The sequence below is a fragment of the Manacus vitellinus genome, unplaced genomic scaffold (assembly GCF_001715985.3).
Source record: "Manacus vitellinus isolate BGI_N305 unplaced genomic scaffold, ASM171598v3 scaffold_12_pilon, whole genome shotgun sequence".
NCBI lineage: Eukaryota > Metazoa > Chordata > Aves > Passeriformes > Pipridae > Manacus > Manacus vitellinus.
In genome coordinates, this window is record NW_021938949.1 from 12,950,658 (window position 1) to 12,975,339 (window position 24,682).

Here is a 24,682-nt window from a genome sequence, read left to right on the forward strand (position 1 = left end):
GCGCGGTGTCGATGCAACCGTCTGAGCGGCTCGTGTGGAATCATGGCCAGCGAAGCCACCTAAATCAAATTAGTCGGTTAAAACGTGTGGCCTGTAGAAAGAGGAATTATTTAAACATTTCTACTTAGCCAGAATTTCCATCAACTTCTCTGTGTTTTCCTGTCAAGGTGTGTTTGCTGATTATGCAGCGGTTCAGCTAGGACAGCATTCTTCGGCTCTGTGTTTTGATTATCAAAAGCAGAATGAATGTAACAGTGGCTTTTCGAGCACAGTAATTAGTTTCTTTTAAAGTAACTGACAGCATTTACCTACTTCAGCCATCCAAGTGTAAACTATAATGCTTTTAAACTTGGATTTTATTTTATAGTTCTGTTGGAATTGTAAAGTGAGGATTTAGAAAACACATTCCTTTTGTCCATGAATCTGTTTCCTCTCACCTTGGAAAGAAGTTCTTAAGAAACATCATACTGAGGGTGGTAGACACACAGCTGAATACTTGAAACTATCATTGTTAATGGGAAAAGACTTGTTTCAGGTAGATGAAAATATTTTCTAGTTTATCATACAAATAAGAAATTTAGACTATTGACAGACATTTCTCTATAATGTGTCCACTTTAGTCTGACACAGTGGAAGAGATACGCAGTAATTTGTTACCCACTTTGAGAAGAAGTCTTAATAGATAATTTGAGTGCTGGGTCTAATAAATAACTGTTATTCTGGGGAGTTCCATGTCATTTTATAGACACTTAGAGGAGGTACTTCTTACCTGCCTGATAAATAAATCATAAAATATGAATAAAACCAAATAGTATCTCTTAGTAATTCCCGCTGTCCAGAAAATGAAGGAGTGTGTATTGTGACTTGGCTACAATATTCTCTTTTTATTAGTCTGAAAATTACCCGCTCTGTAAGCAATGACTCAGTTGATTGGGCATATCTTACAAAGATACTTTACTTACAAATTGAATCTTGGAAGGTTGTGGTTCCAGAGTCGGGGTTTTGGGGGCGAGATGAGCTTATGTTTTATCCAACTGGCCCACAAAGTCCCGCTTTTGGTGGTCACTTTGTTCTGCAAAAGAAAACTGCACATTATGGCTCTTACACTGGACATTAAACTTAGTAGTAAACTACTGCTGCACTTAGGAAAAGGCTGCTACACTTTAAATAAATAATCGTGTTCTAACTTTAATGTTGTCTTTAGCGATAAAAAGTGGATAGAAAATATTATCATTTCAAAAGTTAAACATAAAAGCTTTCTAGCTGTTGGTGGTGTTTTTCTCTTAAAAAGCCAGCAAAAGATGAAGAAAAAGTTATCTTTCAAAGAGTGGTCACTCAGTGCAGGTGAATTGGGAGAAAAGGAAGTCCCTAGAAAAGAGAGGCAGTTTAAACCTTGCAAACATATAAGCACTGGTAACATTTGTATTGTCAATCCCCTTCTCATTTTTTTTGCTCACAGAGTATTCAGTTTTAACGTGTCTCTTCAACCAGCTGCTTCTTTATGTGTGTCTGTTTGTGTGTCTCCATGTGTCCAGTCTGTATCTATGGATCAATTTAAAGACTACTAATTTTTGTACTGGTAAAAGCCATAGGATATATTTTTATGAGTAAGGCACTGTAAACCTGAGCTTGGTAGAGCTGTTTCAGTTCATGTTATTATTTACATTTTAGTATCGATGTCCTAAAGAATTTAAGTATAATTTTTACTCAATAATTACATAGCTGTACTTTCCTCATGGGATTCTAGGAAGTGTTGAAAATGACAGTAGATACAGTGGACTTTCTATGGTTCCAAATATACTGCACAGATGTTTAACACTCAAAGAAACACATGACACTCACACAGTGTAATTTCTACAATGGTTCATAAATGCAGTATATGCACACAGAATACACACAGGAGCATCCCCTCAGTTGGTGTAAACGTGTCTGTCATAGTTTTGACATTTTATGCCAGCTAATCACCTCCTTAAGTTACACATTAAACATCTAGACATTCACATTGTGGTCACATTGTCACTGCAGTCAGATAAATTTTAAGTGCTGACCTATTCAGACTGAAACAATTTGAATATTTCAAAAAGGCCTGGAAATTCAGCTGAAGTTACCCAGTGATACACTGTTCAAGTAAAGTTGTTCTACATGACTATATGCAGGATCTATACATTTATGCAAATGGATATCAGGATGAATTACCAAGATTTTTCTGTAGAATTCTGACATTTTACATTTTATAGCAATACAATCTCTACACAAGTGAAATAGGACATATCCAAACCTCAGTGCAACAAATTCCTCACTTGTTTAAGACCAAAATCTGATTTGGAGGAGCTTAGGTCAGAATTGTGCTGCTAATGTGCCTTTTAGCTACTGTTCTGCATGAAATAATGCTGTTCAAAGGCAGCATTTATGAGAGGTTAAATTTTCATGAGCCAATTAAGCTATGAACTTAACTGTAAAAATTTTTCATTTTTGAATTATAGTACTTAGTTTGTGAATACATTCCAGACCTGTCCAGTCTTACAGGTTGTCAGATCTGTATTGGTTTAACTCCCCATGTCTCTTCACTAGGATTCTGAGAACATAAGAGCAGAGAATCAGAGATCAGAAAGTGGATCAATGTGAGGATCTTTAAGGGAAAAGAGAAACAAACCTACATACCCGAACAGCAGCAAAGATCAGCTGAAATACAGCAGTTGCTTCTTACCAACTGTTACTTTGAAGATCTTAAATTAAAACATGTAATTTTGCACAGTTACTTTCAGTAAGATGTGCTTTAAGTAACACACTTTGCTGATCAGCTATTTTTAGATTAGTTTTTCAAACGGGTTCTGTTTGATTCTCTATTGATGATAAATAAAATTAACAGGCATTCCTCCTAGCACCAATAACCCAGCTCTAGAATTAATACACTCTTTGAATGATTAATGAGCAGTGTTAAAGAACACAGTTACACTTCTCTAGGCCTTCCTCATACAACATTTTTATTCACATTTTTTCCCTTTCCCGAGCTTACAGAAGCAGCTCCTGTTTGTCTCTGGTGTGCAGTAAAACAGATAATTTTCTCCTACCGTGGATATCATGCATGTATTTTAAACTTTAAAAGTATGTTTATCTTCTATGTGTTATTTAAATTGATGATGATTAGAAGAAACAGTGATAGATGCCCTAAACATCTGTGTTATAAAAATTGGCTCTCTTTCCCTCACTCTGGTTTTTCCCCCCAGGTTTGCGTGCAGCTTGGGGTGGTGGCCTCAGAGCTGAGACTCCTGAAGTGCACTGTGTATCCAGGGCATTAATAATTAAATACCTGGGATCAGTCTATCTTGCTATTTGTTATGACAAAAAGAAAATGACAGAAGAGAAAAAGTAGATGGTATGTTTATAATAAAAATTAATTTTTCTTGAGGTAAAAAAAATGTCATGAATTATTGAAAAAATAATGTTTAGAAATATCAGGCCCAATTATTTATTGCATTTATAATTTATAAAATTGAAAGTCCTACCAGCTCTCTTTCTATTTAAAATAAATTTAAAACTACATTTTTAAAATGACTTTTCTCCATTTTTAAGCAAACCTTTAAAAAAAAAACCAGCTTACAAACACACTGAATCAGCAGAGGATTATCAAATGGCCTAATCTGTTTACTTTTGAAATTTTATTGAAAGCAGTGAAAAGATCAGGATCTCCACCAGAATCCAGTGGCATGGCTGGGGATTGGTTTGTGGCCTGCATTTTCTGAAGCAGGGCCTCAACCTTTGACATCTCCTGACCTCGTGTTGCAACAGAAAAGTTTTGTGACTCCCCTCTGATCCAGCCATAGAAAAAGAGAGAGAGAGGTAACGACCTCGAGTTTGGAAACTCATGACCTGGAACAACGAAAAATTTTGCCTTAGTGAAGGCTACAAAATCAGTCACCCCTTCCTCAGAAGCCATCCAGAGTTTTTTCCAGGGCAAGAGCACAGACACCCAAGGGCTGATTTTTAAATTGTGCCTTGTCCTTGTCTCCCTGCTGCAGTGTCAGCCACCAGCACTGCTTGCCTGTGTAAAACCTGGACCTCACACCACAAAGAAAATCTATGTGAACACACAGCTGTGTGTTCAGGCATAATTTTGAAAGACATCCCTCAAAGTATCATTTTTTATTTGCCAAAAAAATCATATTTCATAGGTTATGAAGCAAAAAAAAAATGGATTTTTTAAAATGGCTTTAAAATGTTAGTGGAAAAACACTGCTGTCACCTGGTAGCTGCACCTGTAGTGAAAGAAGTGGTAGGAAAGTAGTTGTGTGACATGAAATGCCAAATCCACTTCAGACCACGTGGCTTGAAGCTTCTGGTGAAATTACTGAATTGAAAGTATCATTTGCCCAGTTTTCACAGCATATCAGTTAATAAATGCACTGATGTCTTGCTGCAATGCCATATGCAAACAATGCAGATGTGGAGGGAATTTGGTAAAGGATATAAACATGGAAAAAACAAAGGATCAGGTGTTTTACCTGTTGTCAAAATGCCCAAGTAATTCCTCTTTCTGAGGTTTCTTTAGGAGTTGTGTGAGCGGATAGGCCTTATTCAGCTTGTGGATTTTTTTCAGGACCTTTCTATAATATTCACAGAGTAAATAAAGATAATAGACTAACATGTATTACTGAGGTGACTTGCTTTGTGAGCCAGCTGACAGGACTACATGTCAGCAGTTGGCATCAGAAGGTTACCCCTGGTCTCTCACTCCCTGCTGGATATAAAGCCCTTCAGTTACCAACATTTTATTTTTTACATTAGAATCAGGATTCTCTACAGGCAGGCTCCAGAAGTTTTTTTCTTTTCCTGTTTGGAGCATACTTGCTCTTAGCTGAGCTCAAAAGTCTTAAAAATGATACATCAGTTCTCTCTGATTTCCTAATATACCAATTACTTACACTGTGGATGCACGTGAAAAACTTCAAACAAAACTATTTTGATCTTTTCAGTTAATGCTGCTGTAATATTTTAATTTAGCTGTTAATGAAGGAGACTACAATTCACCAGTGTAAAGTAGTATTGATGCATTTTTGCTGTTTAAAGTATCTAAGCTTCAGTCAGACAGACCAAATCCTTTTACTGAAATCATGGCCTTTCTATAGGAACCAATATAAAATAGTCTCTAAACACTGATTTTTATAAATAAAACTTTTCTTTTGTTTGTAGGTCAGGATAAGAATTAAAACAAAACACACACACAAAAAGGACAAAATGTGTCCTGTCATCTACAACAGGGCCCATATAAAGGGCTTTAGGAAAGGCTGAGAAAAATCCATTCGGGATGTTTCAGGATTGGCCCACATGTGCCAAGAGAAATAAGTGAATGCAGTAATTGCACTGAAGGGGCATTTCTATTTGTTATGGATTGCTACTGTTAAAATGGCTATTAAGGTCAGCAAAATCCAGATTTTTGCTTTGCTGCTGCTGCTGTTTGTATTAAAGCTTTCTTTTGTAATCCAAGGCCTGTTTCAAACCACACAAACTGCACACACCTGTGTCAGTAGGTGCCTGGATGCTGCTGTCAGTCAGAAGGATCTCCACTGAATTCACTGGACCTGCATCCATAAAAAATGCAAGTGAGATCACATTAAAATTTCTGGAACCTGAGGAAAGAATTGGGTTAATTTTTTATTATATTTTAACACAAACGCAGAGCAAATGTATTACACAGCCCATCATATTAAATAATATATGAGGAATTGGACATTGCTTTTTTTCAGTGATATATTTTATACCTTATGGTACAAGAATCTGTGAAGATTATGCCTGTTAGGTGCTATTCAATGTGGATTATTTTAAAATGGTAACTTTTCATTGGGCATGTCAATTGAATAGGCATAACTCAGAGTTCAAATGTGCTACCTGTTTTACTAAGGATATTTATAAATATCTAGTATTTAGTCTTTCCTAAATTGCATTCCTCTTTGTATTTTTACTCTGAGTGATCTTTCTGTATGTATAAGGGAGCTGGAAAATATCTTTAAATTCTTTAAAATGAAAATTGTTATATGATTCTATTATATATAATTTTCTTCTATAAACTAATGTTCACTCTGTCACTGAAGTATCCTTAAAAATGAGAAATGCAGGTCAATGGTTAATGATGATTATTCTGTTTTATTTTTTTGCTTTTGGAGAGCTGAAAGAAGAAAAATTGTCCTGTGTTGTCTGGGCTTCCTGCAAACTGTTTTGCACTTCCCAATACCAACAGAATTTCTTAGAGTGTTGCCTAAGAATTCACTTTGTTGAATGGACAGGACCATTTTATACATTCAGAGCAATGACTTAGAGGCTGTTTGAAAAACTACAATTTTCCTGTGTAGTGAACTAACAGAAAATGATGAAATCCTGAGGTATTGTTGGAAAGTTGTTCTAACTTAAAAATCTTTTCTTTGTAGTTCCATTTTTGATGTTCCACAGCATTCACCACTTCCTGCATGGCTCTGAACCGCAGGGAAAATGAGGGACTTTTGGGGGCAGATGTGTTTCCTTTACACTATCATAATGCCCCTAAAAATCCTTATTGCTCTTGCAGTATTCTTCTGTGTTGCTGGGCCTGGTGAGAACTACTCGAAGACCTGGCTTAAAAATACAGCTTTTCTCTAAAAACACTTTAAAAACACCACTGAGTTTTATTTTGTTCGTCTTATATTATTTTTAGTTGTGTTTACTGCTGCTTAAAATATAAATGGCAAGATATGCAACCACCTGTTGGTAAACAAATGTCATAAGTCATAAATCCAAGGGACATGCAGATAACTGCATGGTATTATGAAGAGGGATATATTTTGGCTTAAGAGCGAGAGCTTCATTCTTTTGGTACAATTAACTTGTTTTTAACATAAGAATTTAGCATCTGTGTCTCTGAAAATATGACAGACATTTTGCAAGCTGACTTGAATGACTGCTCAGGTGGACCTCGGTTAGAATATCAATTTTAGAAACATGCATCAGGTCATTTATCAAATGCATGGATCTGTCCAGTACTTTTGTTTAAATTAAATGTACCAAAACACCCAAGTTTTCATACAGTCCCAAAATAAAATTATGATTAAACCTAGAAAAGATATTGTGGGTTCTCAGCTGTCCTGTGCTTATCCAACTCTAAAGGTCTTTGTGTGGGCATTCCTCTTGCTGAGAGGCTTTTGAGGGAGGTGGGATGGCCCAGTCCCTTGGGAATGCTGGGTGGCTCCTCTCCCTGCCCCTCTGGTGAGCGGGAGAGATCTCCAGGGATCTCCTGGGCACAGTTTATTCCTGCTGGGTGACAGGTTCCCCTGGCGCCTGCAGTTTTCCAGTTCTTGAAGGAGGAGGCAGAACACAGACCCGTAAACACGGTTTGTTTGTGCCTGGGTATTTCAGCCCAATATATCATCAGGTTGACATGTGCAGTGCTGGTAACATTTATTTCAGTGGCTGTGTGTGGGACAGCACTGTCACTGCTTTGTGGTAAATGGACTCCTGGCTCCATTGACGAGCTTAAAGGAAATAATAGATGGTGTCACTTCATCCCTCTGACAGGGACTACTGATATCCTTAAATAGCCTCCAAAATACTGGGTGACATAGGAAAGAAACTAACTGGGTGGCTTCACCCCCCCTTTTATATTAAAGTTTAATCTCCAAGCAAATGCTCTTCATTCTGCTAAAGGACTGTGTCTCATTTTTCAGGCAAGAAAACCTGACAGGTCAAGTCATGTCCTACAGGTCACAAAGTGGACTTGCTGTTACAGCTGAAACTCAGAACTTTTGATGCCAAATAAACACCACAATAACAAGAACGTTCCTTTCTAGGAGGACTGAACAAGCAGTGTTGAACAATATTGTACTCACAGGTCAAAACACACTGGCATATGCATTCTTATAAGGTATTAAATTAATCAATTAAATTAATTGTAAAGTTTTCGGCACTTTTTTTCCTAACCGTGCAAAAGTGCATGTTCAGCAAACTTTTTATTTCCAAGTCACATTCCTTGGGTAAAGACTCTGCATCTAATTGGAAATGTTAAAAAAAAAAAAGGCATGAGACAGCATATATTCTATGGAGTTCTGCAGTGTTAAGATCAGTGAAGGGAGTACTCCCAGAGCTACAAAATGTATCACCTTGCTACAGAAGACCTAATATGAACAGATTGGAGTTTTAATTACTTTTTAGAAGTCTTCTGGGGGCTATGCTAGTCACAGGATGATGTAAAGAATACTGTGATGATGGATTTGAGCATTAAAAATGATCTAATTTTGTATTTGTCCAGTGTCAGCATCTTATCTTACACATAATCTTTCAAGGATATCAGAATTAATTTTTTTTCCTAATGTAAGCAATCTTTCATAAAATTTCTTACCTGCATAACTTGTAGGCTTCAACAGCTGATTCTTGAATACAAAACTACTTCTATACATCCAGGCCAGAGCAAAAGTCAGGTTCTTTCTGAACATGTGCTCTGCAAATATGTAAAAATATATTTATCATATGACATTACTTTCAAGAAAAATATATGGTTAGATCTAGAAATCCTGAGATTAAATTCAAGGAAAAGAATCAAAATAAGTAACACTAAATTCCAGTCCCTTTTATATCTAAGAGGAATCACCTGACATACAATTGTCATTTTTTTGCACATTTTTATCACTGAAGAATAAGGATCAGAAAAGAGAGCCAAGCACATGTTTCGAGATGCATATTTAAGCTCTTGAATTCAAACACTTGCTTCAAGTTGTTTATTTTAAGTATTTAAATCATTTTGGTGTGAAATGGTATGTCACAAAACCCGCTGGATCTGATAGAGCCCCGGAGGAAGGCCTGCAAAAGTCATCTGTAAAACTGTCCACTGAAGCTAAAAGCACTTTGGGAACAGGCTGGGAGTAACTTTCAGTATTAAACATTCTGTAAAAGATCATTTTTTTCCTCTGGTTGTTCTTTAAATATGAGCAAAGTGAAGATTTCTATTAGCCTCTTCTTAGGGGGTTCGATTTCTTTTAATTATAGGGCCAAGAGACATTAACCAAGAGACAAATTGCCCTAAAAGTTAGAACAGTAGCAAGTAGGTAATATTTTTCAAATAGAATTTCCACAGTGGAAAAGATATTATGTATTTGTTATGTGCCAAGAATTGAGTAATATGAGAATGCTTTGATTCTTTTACAAAATGGAAGAGCATTAACAGCATTTCACTTTTTTATTATATATATTTATTTTATTTTTTTATTATATATAAAATTCCTGTGATTACCAACAGTCTCCTAACAGATAAACAAAAATAGCAGAAAAGACATGCAGTTATTAAATAGGCTGAATAAGAGAAACCAGTCTCATTTATATATTGAAGAAACCCGTTATTATCTCAAGTTTTGAACATTACCTCAACTGTATGTACACTATTTAAATGTTATTTAGACCACAGAATTAATTTGTTGCCATTGATGGCTGATTAAAGAAGTGTAAATGGTTTTGGTTTTTCTCCTTAACTTTTGAATGCATGCAAACAATTTTATTCCCATATTTAAATCACGAGTGCCAAGATTGTGACTGAAGTGGATCTTTATGGTTGTATTTTAAACAAGTGCAAATGTCAGTTAGGAAGTACAGTGCTGACAGGATCTCAGTTAGAGCTGGAAGGGCATACAGGAATCATTGTAAGTTAATAAAGATCATTAAAAGAAATCACACATTTCATAATCAGGCTTTCATCAAGATAGATAATATGACCTATTTTACACTTAAGCAATTAGAAGATGAAATACTTGGAGATGATTAATTTCTTCAGTAGTTAGACTTAACAGGAGATATTGCCCAAGAAATAATCTACTGAGAAACTCAATTCTTAATCAAAATTGGGTTTTGGTTGATTACTGGGTATTGGTTTGGTTTTTTAAAGAAAAAGCCACTTTAAAATTTTCCTTACTTTTCAAATGATGAATACTATTTTGTATATTCTTTTAAATGAAATCTACAGCCTTGTTGTGACTGCTGACTGAGGCCTTTGGAAATCTCAATAATGAGAGCACCATAACAATCAAACTAGATTGCAGCAGGTTAATTTTGAACAGAGGAAGCAATAGGATATTCATATATAAAGCCAGGGAATCTGTGCTAGTCATTTTTGGAGTTCTGAACTAATCCATAACAGAACTATCCCATGACTGCAGTTGGCAGTAAGGAGAACTGAGTGAGCCCAGAAGATCCCCAGATTGTAGTTTGAATCAAACATAGACTTTGTGGTATAATCTGGGCTCATAGTCAAATAATCTAGATTCAGTACCTTGATAATTCATATAAAATCATCTTATCTTAGAAATTTATTCTAACTTGTACCAGAATTTTATTCTTTTAAAACTCTGGGTGTATTTAAAACCAAAAAAGGAAACAAACTCCTTCTTAGAACATATCTGAAATGAAAATTAGAGAGTTCTTGTTCCAGTCTGAGCATTAGGAGATGAATGTTGCATCAAGAGGTTCTGGATTCAGGGGCTGGGCCCTGATTGCCCCCTGGCCAGTCACAGGAGGGTGGAAAATGCCCTGAGTAGAGCCTAAGCCAGGTAAGGTACTGCAGGCACTTCACCTGTCAGAGGGAGCAGTGCAGCTCCCACCTCATTTCAGAATGCATTTTAATCTGGAATAGTCAGCTCTGGCCTACAACACAGTATCTTACTGTACCAGCTCCATTGCTATCCTCTCCTTCCAGATTACCCAGTTAATAAACAGAAAATTCCAAGAAGTCAAAAAAGACCCACCCCAAAGCAGAGGTAGCTCCTCCTGCCAGAAAGTGAGGCCTGAGGCCCCGATAACACACAACCCTCCTGCAAACACCCCGGAGCGGGGCAAGGGGGCAAAACTGCCCCAGTGAAGCACCTCAAGGCTCTCGATCTCCTCCTAAAGCAGGTCCCTGCTCGCACCCAAAGCCCGGGGGTCACCCAGCCCCCGGGGCAGGAGAGGAGTCAGCAGGGTGGGCTGGGAGGGGCCAGCGGGGCCCTCCCGCGGGGCCGGCGGTGCCTCTGTCCTTTGTGCTGCACCGGGGCTGCCCGAGCACACGGCGCTCCCTCGCTGCTGCTTCAGGGCTGCGCTGACTTTGTCTCACATGTCACCCCCAAGACAGCAAAGAGATGGGGACCTGCTGCCTCGGGAGCTTCAGCCCGCTTAACTCCCGAAGGCATCTCCTTTGGCACTGTTGACAGTGGGACTGAAAAACTGCCTGCGACTGTGGTGGGCAGACAAAACAAACTTTAACGACACAATTTTAACTGATTTCCATACGAATTAAGATAAGAAGAGCAGTGCACTTGAACAGCAAATCTGCAGAGTATATTACAATACCCGTAATAGCAAATTTATCTTAATGCAAAAAAAATTAACATTTCTAATGAAGCATAATAATTGGGTGGTATTGACATTATTATATGTTCCAAGGATATATTCTCACCTTTTCACAGAGAGCAGAAAACTGTATTTTCCCATTCTACCTGTGGAACGTTTAAAAACACTTCAGTATTTTACACTAATGCACAAGAATACTACTGTGTTATGGCAGAAAACATGGAGCTTTGAACCTATATGGGAGATAGGGACTTTGTTTCTCTTCTGTGATTCTGCATCTCCCAGCCCTGACCTACATGTTTAACACTGAGGCATTAAAAGGTTGGAAAGAACAAATAATAACTTTAAGGTGCTGCACCTTATGTTGGAACGTTTTTTAGTCTGTAGATAATTATTACCAATCTTAGAACACCGAAAAATTTGGGCTGAGAAAAACAATTTTGGGAACAAACAATAAAAAAGAGTAAAGCAAAGTCTCTAGACTGCAGGCCACTTGCCAGCTCTTCTCACAGGAACTTTCAGTTCTGCTGCTTGCTTTGAGTGTAGCAAAAAGATAAACATTTTCTTGTTGCAAGTGAAAAAACATTGCCATGCATGACAAGTTGATAAGCACTATCAGCAGTTTATTAGTTCATTGGAACCAGATACAAAAAGTGGTGGAAAGTTTTGATGTGTTGCTGAAAAAAGAAAAATAACTGGTCAATGCCCAGAACTATTGTGCTGAAAAAAGGTTTTCTATTCTTAGTAACTGGAGTTTTCACTGCTATAGACAATTTTGCTTTCTGTTTGTAGTAAATTCCTCGATGTATCTGCCTCCTTTGTATCCCTTGCACCACTGTGTGGTGGGTCTGTATTTCCAGGTGGGACAGATACAGCAGTCTAAATTCTACACTGATAAACAACTATGTTAAAGTCATGGCACAACAGGCAGAATTTGTTTGAGTGACTTAATTACATTAAAAATAAACTTTTTCTGCTCTAGGTCTTTTCACATTAACTGTAGATGTTGGGATCTTATTGCCATGTTTTTGCCTGTTGTAGTTATTGAAAATTCAACATAGTGTATGTAGGTATGGTACAAAATAGGTGCTGTGATAGGTCCTGCCATACACCTCTATTTAGCACTTGCTTGATTAAATTCTTGTCTGATTATTTTTCTGCTGTTGGCCTACATGCCTTACAACAAATTGATAGTGTTTGACTCTTGATATTGTCACCAAATCTGTATCTGTACTAAGATCTGCCAAAGTAAATATTAAAAATCCTGCCATACATCCCAAATGTCACTTTTAGTTTCCCTTTTGTAAGGGTATGCAGCATAGTATAAACAAGGAGAAACAAAGAGATAAGGCAGTGATGTAGTATCAGGGTTTACCAGCCAAACTTGGATGTGGGTATATTAATCACAGATGATAAAAACATAAGGAAAAAGGTTGCAGGTTTCAGGAAGAGACTTATATCCTACACTGTAATGACTTTTTGTATCATTTATTTTATTAAACAATTATTTTAGAAAAGTTTTCATGTTTTTTCTTACAAAAGTAACCATGCTATTTCATAGCCCTTTTCCCCCACTAAGACAGGCTTTTAAGCACCATTGACGTTTGTGGTATGACAATTTTTATGGCTCTAGAGAAATAACAATAATACACTTAGGAGAAAATTGAGACACATTATGTCTGGAAAATGTTGTTACACTCCGTCAAAGAAATAAGAAGAACTTATTTTAATATCCTGTCTCACAATATGGGGTAAAATGGACAAGAAAATTAGGACGGGTAGATGAAATGTATACTTTAGCACGATGTGAGCAGTGACCAGACAGCTAATATTTTCAGTTATTTGCAAGACTTCAATGATTCCCAGATGCCTGAAGTAGGGCAAGGAGGAGGACTAGGAATTTCTTCTGGATTTGATGGTTGCTTGGCGCTGTGGAATGTAGATACCTTTGCCCATTTGTATAAGAATTGTGTCCTTTGCCTTGGCTTCCCAGTGGGAGCTCACAACTGAATACACAGACAGTCTTTCAGGACTTCCTTCCTCCTTTATTGAGGGCACAGACACAGGAGATGCATGTGCAGGATGTTTATGGGAAAGAATTAGAAAGTTCTACTCTTACAGCAACTGAATGCTCCTGAGAGTGTCACACACATGTGGATATTTGGTGAAAGTAAACATGCTCCTGTCTGGTTTGAAGGAGAAAGAGCAAAGGCTTTTTTTCCTCTGTGTTTTCAGACATTATATAAAATTCTGCTGCAAGAAAGAAATTGTTTGTGTGCAGATGCTTGGCTGCCTTGAAAATATAAACAGTTTTCTTGGTAGCATATTTATTCACCATATTAATATTAGTCAACTAGAAGTTATTATTTTTTAATTGAACTGCTCTCAGGCTAATAGCACAGAAGTATTGCTATTGGCATGCTAGATATTTTCAATTAATTAAGTAAATAAGTTCACTAATTTAATAAATTATTCTTCAATCAGTTATTTATTAAATTCATTTATTTGATTGCTTATCTTGGTTTCTTCTGATTCTCAAATCTAGAATATTAAAACTTGAGCAACAGACCAGACACTGACATATACATATAAATTCAGGAGTGGGATATGGCTTGAAATTAAAGCTCTCTTGATACAGGAGACAGTTCCACTATTAAGCAACTGGGGCTAAGAGCAGCTCTAAAGGATTCAGAATGTGAGCAGTCTGGTAAGAGGGCCAATAAGGTGAACATTTCAATGGAAGTCTTTTGTGAGCTCAAAAGCTTCTTGCTGTGCAAAGAAATTCCTCCAAAATGTCTGGTATTTGATGGCAGCAGACCTTTGCATTGCGATAACCAGCAGATAATCTGTTTTTTTATAATCTATATTGTGATAATCAGCAGGTAACACCTTATGAAACTACTGTACCTTGACTGGGGCATGAAGAAAGCAGGATACTAATGATCATCAGTCCACTGGATCAAGGGAATTGGTGTAGGCCTGTAACAGAAATAGTAACCTGTGAGAATGCAGAAGCAAAGGAGGTATGTCCCACATTAGCTGACTGGCTGCCTACAGGAGCACCACATTGCTTAAAGAATGAACTGTCTTTCAACTTCACACCAACAAGTTGGGTGCAGGTATTTCATAAGCTGAATAGATCACATATGGCAAGCACAGACACACCAGACAGATGGCATTTGTCTTCTGAGGTCTAAGAATATTTTTCCTTAGTTTGTGCCATAAGGAGCAAATAAAACTAAGATAAAATGGAAGAGAATATTGTTTGGTAACATTTGTCTTATACTGTGCCTGCTGGAGTTAATGTTCAGGGTAGAATAAAGTTCATATATTATAAAAGGTCACTGATCTAGCACTTTAGACTCATTATCCTGCCTAAACAAGATTTTTTAACTTTTTGCAATCAAGTTCTCCTAGGTTAGGTTAGGTCTCCCAAAACAAGTATCCTCTTTCAAGAAGGAACACTGATTTTAAAACAAAATTTTATCTGAATTATCTTAAAAGCCTTGTTCAATTTTAGAGTAATGACATGAGACTTCAATGGAGAATTTGCTATTTGTTCTGTTACCCTGACTTAAGTCTAGAGAAAAAAGCAGACTCCCATGGTAGGTGGTACAGCATTCAGTCAGGTAGGAGTATGGAAGTTCACAGCAACTGAAGTTTTGGCTCAGATTGTTCTGGAACTCGGAAAACACCTTAGCACCATTTAGGGGAAAATCTCTCTTCCAAAGAATTATCATCAAGCCAGTTCTAAAATGTCTTAGAGAGAGAAATCTAAATCTCTTAGAACCTTTTTCAAAGAAAAGTAAAAGAAATGGTCACACAAAATTATATCTGCATATTGAAGTATAAGTCAGCAGGAATGTAGCTAGGAAATATTTTATTGTTTTTAACTAAGAGATATTTGCATTTGGCCAAATATGTAATGTTTGAATGCAGGATTTATTTAACACTAAGTTAAAATCTTCTGAAAATAATGTAGACAATGAATGTGTGTTAAAATCTTTTTCTTATCCAAGAATTTATGTACCCTGTTCCAAATGCTGACATGGTTTGTAGTTATTATTTTTTATTTTACAACGAAGTTCAGACAAAATCATTGAGCCACAATATCAGTTCACTGGTCTAAATCTAAACTCTGCAGTTACCTCCAAGTCTTTTTACACAGGAATGTAAATTCAGTACTAACACAGGATGAATAGGAAAAAATTCAGAAATAGGAGTTTAAAATAAATAGAAAGCTAAAACAATATTTATTTGCCTTCATTTAATATTTGATGTAATTCTGAAAGATTATGTAAGTGTTGACTTTAATGTATTTAAGACAACAAGCTGTTGTCTCATTTTCATTTTGTTGTTGGATGTACTATTTTTGCAATACCCACCAGTTCAAGTAATGATAACGAGCTTGTGATTTCCACTGGTGACAGTGACCACAGAAATGTGGTGAGGGGGAGAACAACAACTCATTGACTGAAATGACTCCGTGTTTTTCAGAACACTCTTGCAAGAAACCTGTTGGCAAAATGAAAATTATATAACTGTTACTATTCCATCTGCATCTTTCAAAATCATTAAATTAAATGCATGAATGAAGGAAAAAGTAAAACTGTTTTATCTGTAAAGGTATAAATGCATACAAAATTGTTTTCATGAATTACTTTATATGCAGTCAAATGCATAATTCTTCTACAGCCAGCTTTTCCTTTTGTTTTTTGTGTTCTTTCACATTAATGGAAAAGACATAATAGCAAGATACCAGTAGGGATTTGCATAATGTCCTGTTACATCACATCTCAATGTACAACAGAATTTGCAAAATTTCATAGTACAGGACCTTGTATTGAATATTGCAAGATGTACTTAGTGTCCAAAGGATTCCTAATTATCCATATATTTGCATAATTACCATGAAAATTATTTCCTTCACAATGCATGAACATTTCAAACTTTGGTCTTGAATTCTTGTCACCTTTCACACACCTGCCACCCCAGTACTCTGCAAAACTTTTTGAAAACTTAATTTTTGAGAAACAAAGCACTGGCAACCTGTCAGGGAGACAAGCAAAAGAAGACATATGCATAGAGAAGCAAACAAATGTGTGCGTTCCCAACTCACCACAAATTCATGGAGAAATATGTGAATGGAGAATAACAACAATTAAGAACTGCATTTCTTAATGTCTAAGTTCTCAGAGAATATCCAACATTCCTCAGGCACAAAGAATATTCGTGTTGTTCCAGCAGCTGATTTAATTTGCAATATGTGTGTGTCTCCCAGAGCAACAAACTGTATTTGTGTTTAGTCAATACAGTGATAACCTGAAATGTGTGAGGAACTGCAGCACCACAGGCCTGACTGCACAATGAAGTTAACAGGAGCTGTGCTTCAGCATTGAGACTGGATCAAAATGAAGATCTGAGGGTGTCCCTATCACCTTTGAGAAGGCATCTCTCCTCCTGCTCACACATCATTGCAGATGTATTTGGAAAGGCACTTCTAGGACCCCTTCACTTAAAACAACAGGCCAGCAGTATTTTTTTTTTGGAGGATGCATATTGGGAGCACTCCCTGACTCTGAAACACCTCATTTCAGAATGTTTTGTAGGGAATTCTGATTATTTGGTGGAGAAAGTGTTGTGAAGCAGTGGCTCAGATGTGGTGCACCAGGAATACTGCACCAGGAATTCATCTCAACGAGCTCTAGTGCTTATCTCTGCTCAAATATCAATATCTCTGCACCTAGATAGCAATACCTCTGCTCTTTGCTCAATGTATTCCTGCACTGATAGGAAATTACATAAAGCTCCCTTCTGAATTTCAAAAAATATCAATTAAATATGAATCCTTACAAATTTTCATGAAACTGAGACAATTGCAAGGCAATAAACCTTTGTTGGAAAGGTGCTATTTAGTTGTGCTTGTAGCCTTACTCGCCTCAAATATAATTTGATCCTCTACATTTAAAACTGAACTTTTCCACACTGGAATTGTTTTAATAACAGAAGAGATGTGTTAGTTAGTCATTGATAGCCACAGATTATGTCCCTAAGTAAGAATCCAGTCTTTATTACCATAGTAAAAGAGCTCCAAGACACAAGAATGTGGTAGCAAAGAAAGGGATCTTCCAAAACCTATGTAACAAAAGTGCTATCAGAATAATTCTCTAAGTATGTGCTGCTTCAGTATGCAGTTTTTAATCATTAAAAAGTGCAGTCTTTTGTAACTTGAAGATAAAGACTTTAATGAGAATTTTTGTGAATGTATTACTTTCCTGTTAAAATACTTGGAACGCCTTGTTAATCCTAGTAAAGCAGCAAATGGCATGTAAAGATGAATGGAATTGAAGAATATAGCCTTCCTCTGTGGAAAAAAAAGTACTACACAGCTGAATGATAAGTTCTTCACAGAAAAGTATAAACTGAGTAGAGTAATAGAAAGAATTCCTATCAAGTATGGCTGATTTAGTTCTTACTGAAGTAAAAAATGTTACAATTTTAAAAAATCTTGATTAAACAATTTCTGATAATATGGGAAAATTATCATACATTATATAAGATTATCTGTACTCCTATGGGTGCAATATCTATTTCTACTTAATTTTTAGATTTACAGCCATATTGATTGTTCTCAGCCAGGGCCTAAATTTGAGTGATTGAAATAATGACCAAACATTTCAGAATACAGGAAACGTATTGTACCAGGTTCTGCCTCACTGCAACAAATGATCATTTAAGGAGCAAGATCCAACCATTACCTATGTATATTTATAGCTACACAGATACACACACATATGGTTTGCTTTAGTGGATGTGAAGGAAATACCCCTTTTCTATAAAATCCACTTTTAATGGCTCCAGGATGATTTAACAGGGTAACCTCCCTAAAGATGATGGTCTGGTTTTGTAGAATAAGTCCAGATTCAGAGTGGAATCTTTCAAAACTCAGCAAATTCCTCTTTGAGTCCTAACTATCTCCAAGTCTTGTCATATGAGAGGATGAATAACTCTTTGACAGCACCCATTTCTCTTCACTGATAATAGGGTAATCCTCAGTCATCTTGTTCATCAAACTGTACCTAAGTTTTAGACACCCAAAGTAAGGAGAGATTAATTATTCTTAAATTTACTATGTTCCTTAAAGGTTTAAGAAATGAAAAGCCAGCACATTATTTTTCTTACATACAAGATCAGAAGAAATAGTGGAAAATAGGACTATTCTAATATTGTCTCACTGTAGCTGCCTATTCTATTTATGACACCCCTTTATAAAGTGCCAAGTCTATTCATGCAACCTACAGATACTCTAAATGAGAAAATAAAATTAAGCATGAATATAGAAAAAGTCAAGTATTTCTCATGCAGTAATAACTTCCACCTATAAACACATCCTAAATTGTACTAGACCAGGCTAATATCACATAAAAAATTAAGCAACTTCTCACAGAGAAGCAACATGATCAAAGATAAAGTCCAAATGACAAAACAGTTTTACTTAGTAATTGTCTGCTTAAAATTACAGGTAGTAATATTTTTTGTCATTATGATCATATTGATAAAACTTTAGAGAGTACAAGACTGTACATGAAACACTGTGTTGTAAAAACCCCTGTAGTATGAGGTTATAATGAAACTATTGAATTTCCTTATTTATAGAAGCCCTGCTGAAAATCAAAGACTGCAGAAATAAGTATCTGTATTAGCTGACATCTCCACAAGGCATAGACCCATTTGGAAAAGAAGAAACTGATCTGCACAACCATAAGTTTAGAATATCTTCAAATAAATACATTTGTAAGAGACCATTTTGTTTCTAATGGAACACAGCAAAATGTTCTTCTGACGGAACATTTTATTCTGAGTCCCTATTTCTGTATTTTACCCAATAAATCACTTCTATAAATTATGAGTGCTACATAGGTCAGTGTGAATTATTCAAAACCAAACCTTAATCTATGGAAAAGAATCTTGATTGGAATAGGTTTTGCTTTTAAATCAACTGGAACCCCAGACCAAATTCCCTTTAACACATTCAATATGCCTGAGCTGATTTTGGTTTCATTTCAACACAGCAAATAGTTCAATTGACAGGTAATAACGTGAAACTTGAGACATTTTTGGCCCTGATTCATCTGGAATCTGGAGCATTAGTAAGTCTAAAGTGTGAGAAACTAGTATGGAAATTAAGGAATTATCCATGCTAATATTTACATGGCAAATTATTTACCAAAATGAAAAGTTTTTGCTACATGCATGAAAATACAGATCCCAAATCGTACAACTGTGCTGAACAAGGGAAGTTCCCTCTCTTGTTAAATGCAGAGTGGTTAAACATTGGAGCCTGTAAATGCTGCTCCATAAAAATGGCTGGTGCCAGTCCCAGAGGAGAATCTCTCTGGAACAGACTCTGAGAGCTGGATTAACACACTGAATAAATAAGGATGATGACCTCCTAGATACTACTACTGGCAATTTCTTTGTACTCATTCCTCTGGAATACTCCTGTTGGTTTAGGAGGAGAGGGCTCCACAAATTAACCCAAAGCCATATGCTTAATTCCACATGCAAACAGGTCCTTGGCTGCGTGGGGAGCTGCCCCTGCCACGAGGATGTGTCTGGGTGGGGGGACGTGTCACCCAGCTGTGTGTCTGTAAATCTGCAGATCTCCCACCAATGTCTGGGCTGGGGCTGCCACAAGAGGCAAAAAGGAGACTGGGAATGTCCTGCTGACTCCCTTATAAAAAAGCACGTTGCCTGATAACTGGAAAACTATTTTTACCTTATTTCAGTAGTTGGACCAAATGAAAAAGCTGTCGTGACATGTTATCCCAGAGACATATTTCAGGTACTTGCTTGGAGCTGCAGCATGCTATGAAATGACCTGCATAATCCAGAAATCATCCAGGAAAACTACACTTTTTCCTTCAGAACTTTTGGGTTTTGTGTTATTTCACACTGTGTAGGACAAATACTTGATCCCATGTTTCAATGACACAAATACATATTTTCACCGAATATTTGCACTCTTCACATGTGCCCATTAATAATGGAACTCTCACTCCCAGCTGTAGCATGGATTTTTACCTGTAGCATGAGGTTTATCCTTAAAGCAACTGCTTGACTGTGGTGAATAATGTAAAAAGTACATTTTCAGTCCAGCCACCTTAAACAGTGACCTGAAGGAATCACTAATGGCTAGTGACAGAAAACAACTTGGTTTACTTTGCTACTGTTTGGCATTAAAAAGGTCTTTTAATGCTTGGATTAAAGTTTTCTGGCAAAATCTTCACTGGTTTCACTTGAATAAGTGATAACCACTTATTCCCCAAAACAAATACTTACATACAATTCCATCAGAATTCCTCTTTACCAGCATGGACAAATCACAATTTACAGAGGCTTTTGCCTGAAAGGCAAACTCTGTCCTTAGGTGAAGAGTCTGCCCTAAAATGCAATAGTCTTGTTTAAAATACAAGGAGAAGCCTTCGTGGTGCTCTCTGCACTTCATTTGACTGCAGCCTTCATTTGACTATTAATCTTCTAATACCATATATACTGTAGGAAAGACATGCTAATAAAAAAGACAGCACTGACACCATTAATCATGCGTAGGAGTATATAAATACTGCAGAAATCTCACACATTTAAAAGAAAATCAGCATTATAAGAATTTTCTGAGATAATTTCACTGTGGAAAAATATTTTTACTCTGAAAATATTTTACTGAAAAATATTTTTACTTTGAAAATATTTTTACTCTTTTTTATAACCATATGATTTTAATTATCATTGTTATTTCTCTGTCAGCTTTTAGTGAAATACGTATGGATGTGATATTATTGTATCTGCTCTCTATTCTGTTTGTGGGAAGGTTTGATTTAGTTAGCAATGAAGTTTGCTCCAGCTGAAAAAATGCATTTCAGCCTCTGTGTCAGAGCTTTGTAAACCTGGATTAGGTCAATCTTCAAATGGCTGATAGTTGGGAAAAACAGATATCTCCTCATTAAGACACCTCACAATGAGGTTGTTCAAATAAAATACTTCTGTGACAAAAATGCCCAAGTTACTTACATTTAGAAAAGATTCAGTAAATAGCTGTTCTCTGATCCAAGTTTGCTGCAGGGTACTCTGGAACCTCACTTGGTTTGTGGAATTTAAGGGCACTGGTGGAATTCACAGATTCCATACACCACATTCCTAAAATGTTGATAAAGACCCAGTTTCAGTTACTTACATGAAATTTTTAAAGGTCATCAAAAATAAAAGCTGCAAGTAAAAACTCATCACAATGCAGCATTATTTTTACAGTAATCTCTATTTTCCAGGTATTTATAAAGCTGAGTTGTTCAGCCCATTTCCTGTTATGAAGAAATTCTTTGTAATTTTGAGGTATGGATAGTGGCATCATTCATAAAGGGGCAGAGAATAAAATGACTTAAGGTAAATATTTCAATATATAACTTTTAGGGGTTTATAGCAATCAATTTCATGTTCTACTTACAAGTTATATTGAAGAATATTATGTTTGTAAAAGAAATATTTGACCAAAATCATCTTCCACTGTACTTCTCTCTTCCCCCTTCCCCAGTCATACTGAAGCCTTTACTCTCTTTTACCCTGGAGAGTAAAAAGACCCCGTTCCTGGGGAATTATCCAGTCCAGCTCTCATCAGGGAGTTGGGAATGTTCAAAATACTCAAAAATACATTTCAAAATCGAGGCATGCAAAATCAGAAGAAAAATAATCTCGTATTTGAAAATATGTTTTGTGCTGACTGTATGTAGATAATTGAAAACACACATGGGTCTATTACAGTAACATATGTTAAATCTCATATCTTCAGATATTAAATCCTGAGTATTGAACCTGAATGTCAAAATAAATGTAAGGTACTACATTTATGTATTTTTGGCTATGTAAATATTCCTAAATATTACATTATGCCTTCATTTTACTTTATTTTTTGAAAGAAAACCAATTTTACTTGCTTGTGGAACTTCAGCATTGATAAACAATTTCTCTTTGAAGCTATATAAAAACTCATAAACTTGAATTTTATTGCATTTTTATAGAGCTCTTGTCAATATTCCAGAGTTTGTCTTCTGGTCAGTCTTCTACTGTGAGAACTTTTGTGTCAGAGAACACACAGTCCATGTCACAGCAAGACTTTCAATTATATTTACTTTAAATAAAACTGTTTTCCTGTTTCAGGTGATAGAATTCTGTGATTATTTTTAAAAATGTGTTCCTTACATCTAATATTTAAAATAGTTTCATCTTAGCTGGCATTATTCCTGGTCTGTAAGCCTGTGTTCATTGCTTTCCATATCCATGGGTGGTATTCACTACACAGAGCCAAAGTCTTGCTGTAAGTATAGAGGTGGCTTTGGCTCCAAAATCTAAATCCTAAGTCTAAATAACATTGTAGAAGTAGTTTTTATTTATGATATATAAATGCAATATCCTTCCCTGTGCAAAGTGCACTTTTGCAAGCAGATCTGTAATCTGAATTGAATAAATTCAATTGGTGGAACTCCACAGAGGAATGGAGCTGCCTGGATACAATGCTGTGTAGAACTGAGGATTTTTAATTCTTTTTACTCAGCAGAAAATAAATATATTTGGCTATTGTTTTGCAATGTTTATGGGAAAATTAAAATACCTAATTTTTTTCATAATCCTTTTTTTGCTTATTGCTTTTCTTATGGGTAAAATATTCTATTCTGCTATTCAAAGCTGTATTGAAAGCAGAGATAATTCATGTCCATACAAATGTCAGGATTATGTATATGAGTTTTAAGTATTCACACTGAGTATAACTCTGATATGAGTAGAAAACATAGAATATTTTTCCAATACAAACCACAGATTTTTGAAGGACTGTATAATCCTCACAAATGTTCCAGGGTCCACTTTTCTCTGGGGCAGGTACCCTGTCTTACATACACTGATTACACGAATAAATGCTAATAAATGAGGCATCTTTAGCTAATAATAGCAAAGATATAATTTATAGTACTAATGGAATTTACTGTATGTACTGCTATGGATTATACTTTCCCACTGTATAATCTGTTTTATTTCAACTGTAACTCAAGGATAGCAAAGGAAGGTCTGAATAAACATGAATTGGAGATGTTGCAACTGAGCACAGGAATGTAATGATGGGAAATTTTTCCTACAAATGATCTCTTTGCAAAAAGCTTTAAATGTCTGATTTCCTCCAGAGAACTCAATCCAAACCCCTGATGTTATTAGAATGAGTGTGGCCCTTTACACCATCATTCCTTGTGACTGATTTGTGCCACACAAAGATTGCACAGGAGGGAGTTTGCTCTGCCCCCACCTATGCAGTTCCCACAAAGGCCACCACTGAAACTTCCCTCAGTGCCTGCCAGGGATTCCTGCACTGTGGAGGCTGAGGAAGATGATGACTTTTAAAGAAGCCAACAGGATCATCAGATGTATACAATGATTCCATGTTTGCCTGCTGATATTAATCCATTCTTAAAAGGGAATGAAAACAACATGAAAAGATGGGAGTTACACCAAACCAGTAGTGTTTTATTTCTCTCATACTTGGGAATCAGATTCCAATTAAACAGCAATGTAGGTTGGCTTTTGTATTTTCATTTTGCCTTCAAGTAAAATAGAGCACTAAAAAAAAGGAAGAAGAGAGAAGGACAGAGGTGGCAAGGCACTTAAATATGACCAAGATGGTTTATGTCAATGAGTTCAGCAAAGGGATTAGCATTTGTTTATGTGGCTGTCTCATGGAGTTGGTTTGCAATGCTCCCTCACCCAGCACATCCTTCATTGCTCATATTTCAAAGGTCTTTTTTTCAGGATTCCAAACATACAAATCAAAAGTGAAATTATTAACTCAGTAGTGGAAATTGAAGCTGACTGACTCTGTCAAGTCAATGTTTACTATTAGAAATAAGTTTAAATTTCATGTCATCACCCAAATCTTGCACCCAGGAGCTTTGAGTGCTGACTGTGTCACTGTACTGTGACACATGTTCGTGTGTTTGGGTTTAAGTGATTGGGAAGAGCAATTTCCCAATATCAGGCAAATGACTAAACATTTCTTAAGGATAACTCAGCCATTGAACATAAAAGACCCTCCCATTTCATGTTACAATTCTCATCTTTACTGTGCCTCAAGAATGCTCTGATTCATCCCTATGGAACACTTCATGTACTATAGTTTAACTTTATATTTCCATCATGATACCAACAATTTGCCAAAACAGCAATTTCTCTCCACACCAAGTATTGCTCACTCCTAAATCAATGTATACTGTCTGCTTCCATCCCTGCTCTCTGTCTCAATTATTATTTTGTGTAA

General features: G+C 36.3%; 1 long non-coding RNA gene across 1 annotated transcript; it reads right to left on the reverse strand.

The window, feature by feature from the left end:
• Positions 1–2,510: 2,510 nt before the first annotated feature.
• LOC108638683 lies at positions 2,511–21,522 on the reverse strand. The gene is made up of 7 exons (XR_001920031.2): positions 21,403–21,522; positions 15,717–15,846; positions 14,239–14,310; positions 11,438–11,477; positions 8,363–8,461; positions 5,517–5,579; positions 2,511–2,575 (listed from the first exon to the last, which is right to left on the reverse strand). It is a non-coding gene; the product is annotated as an uncharacterized LOC108638683 (long non-coding RNA).
• Positions 21,523–24,682: the final 3,160 nt, after the last annotated feature.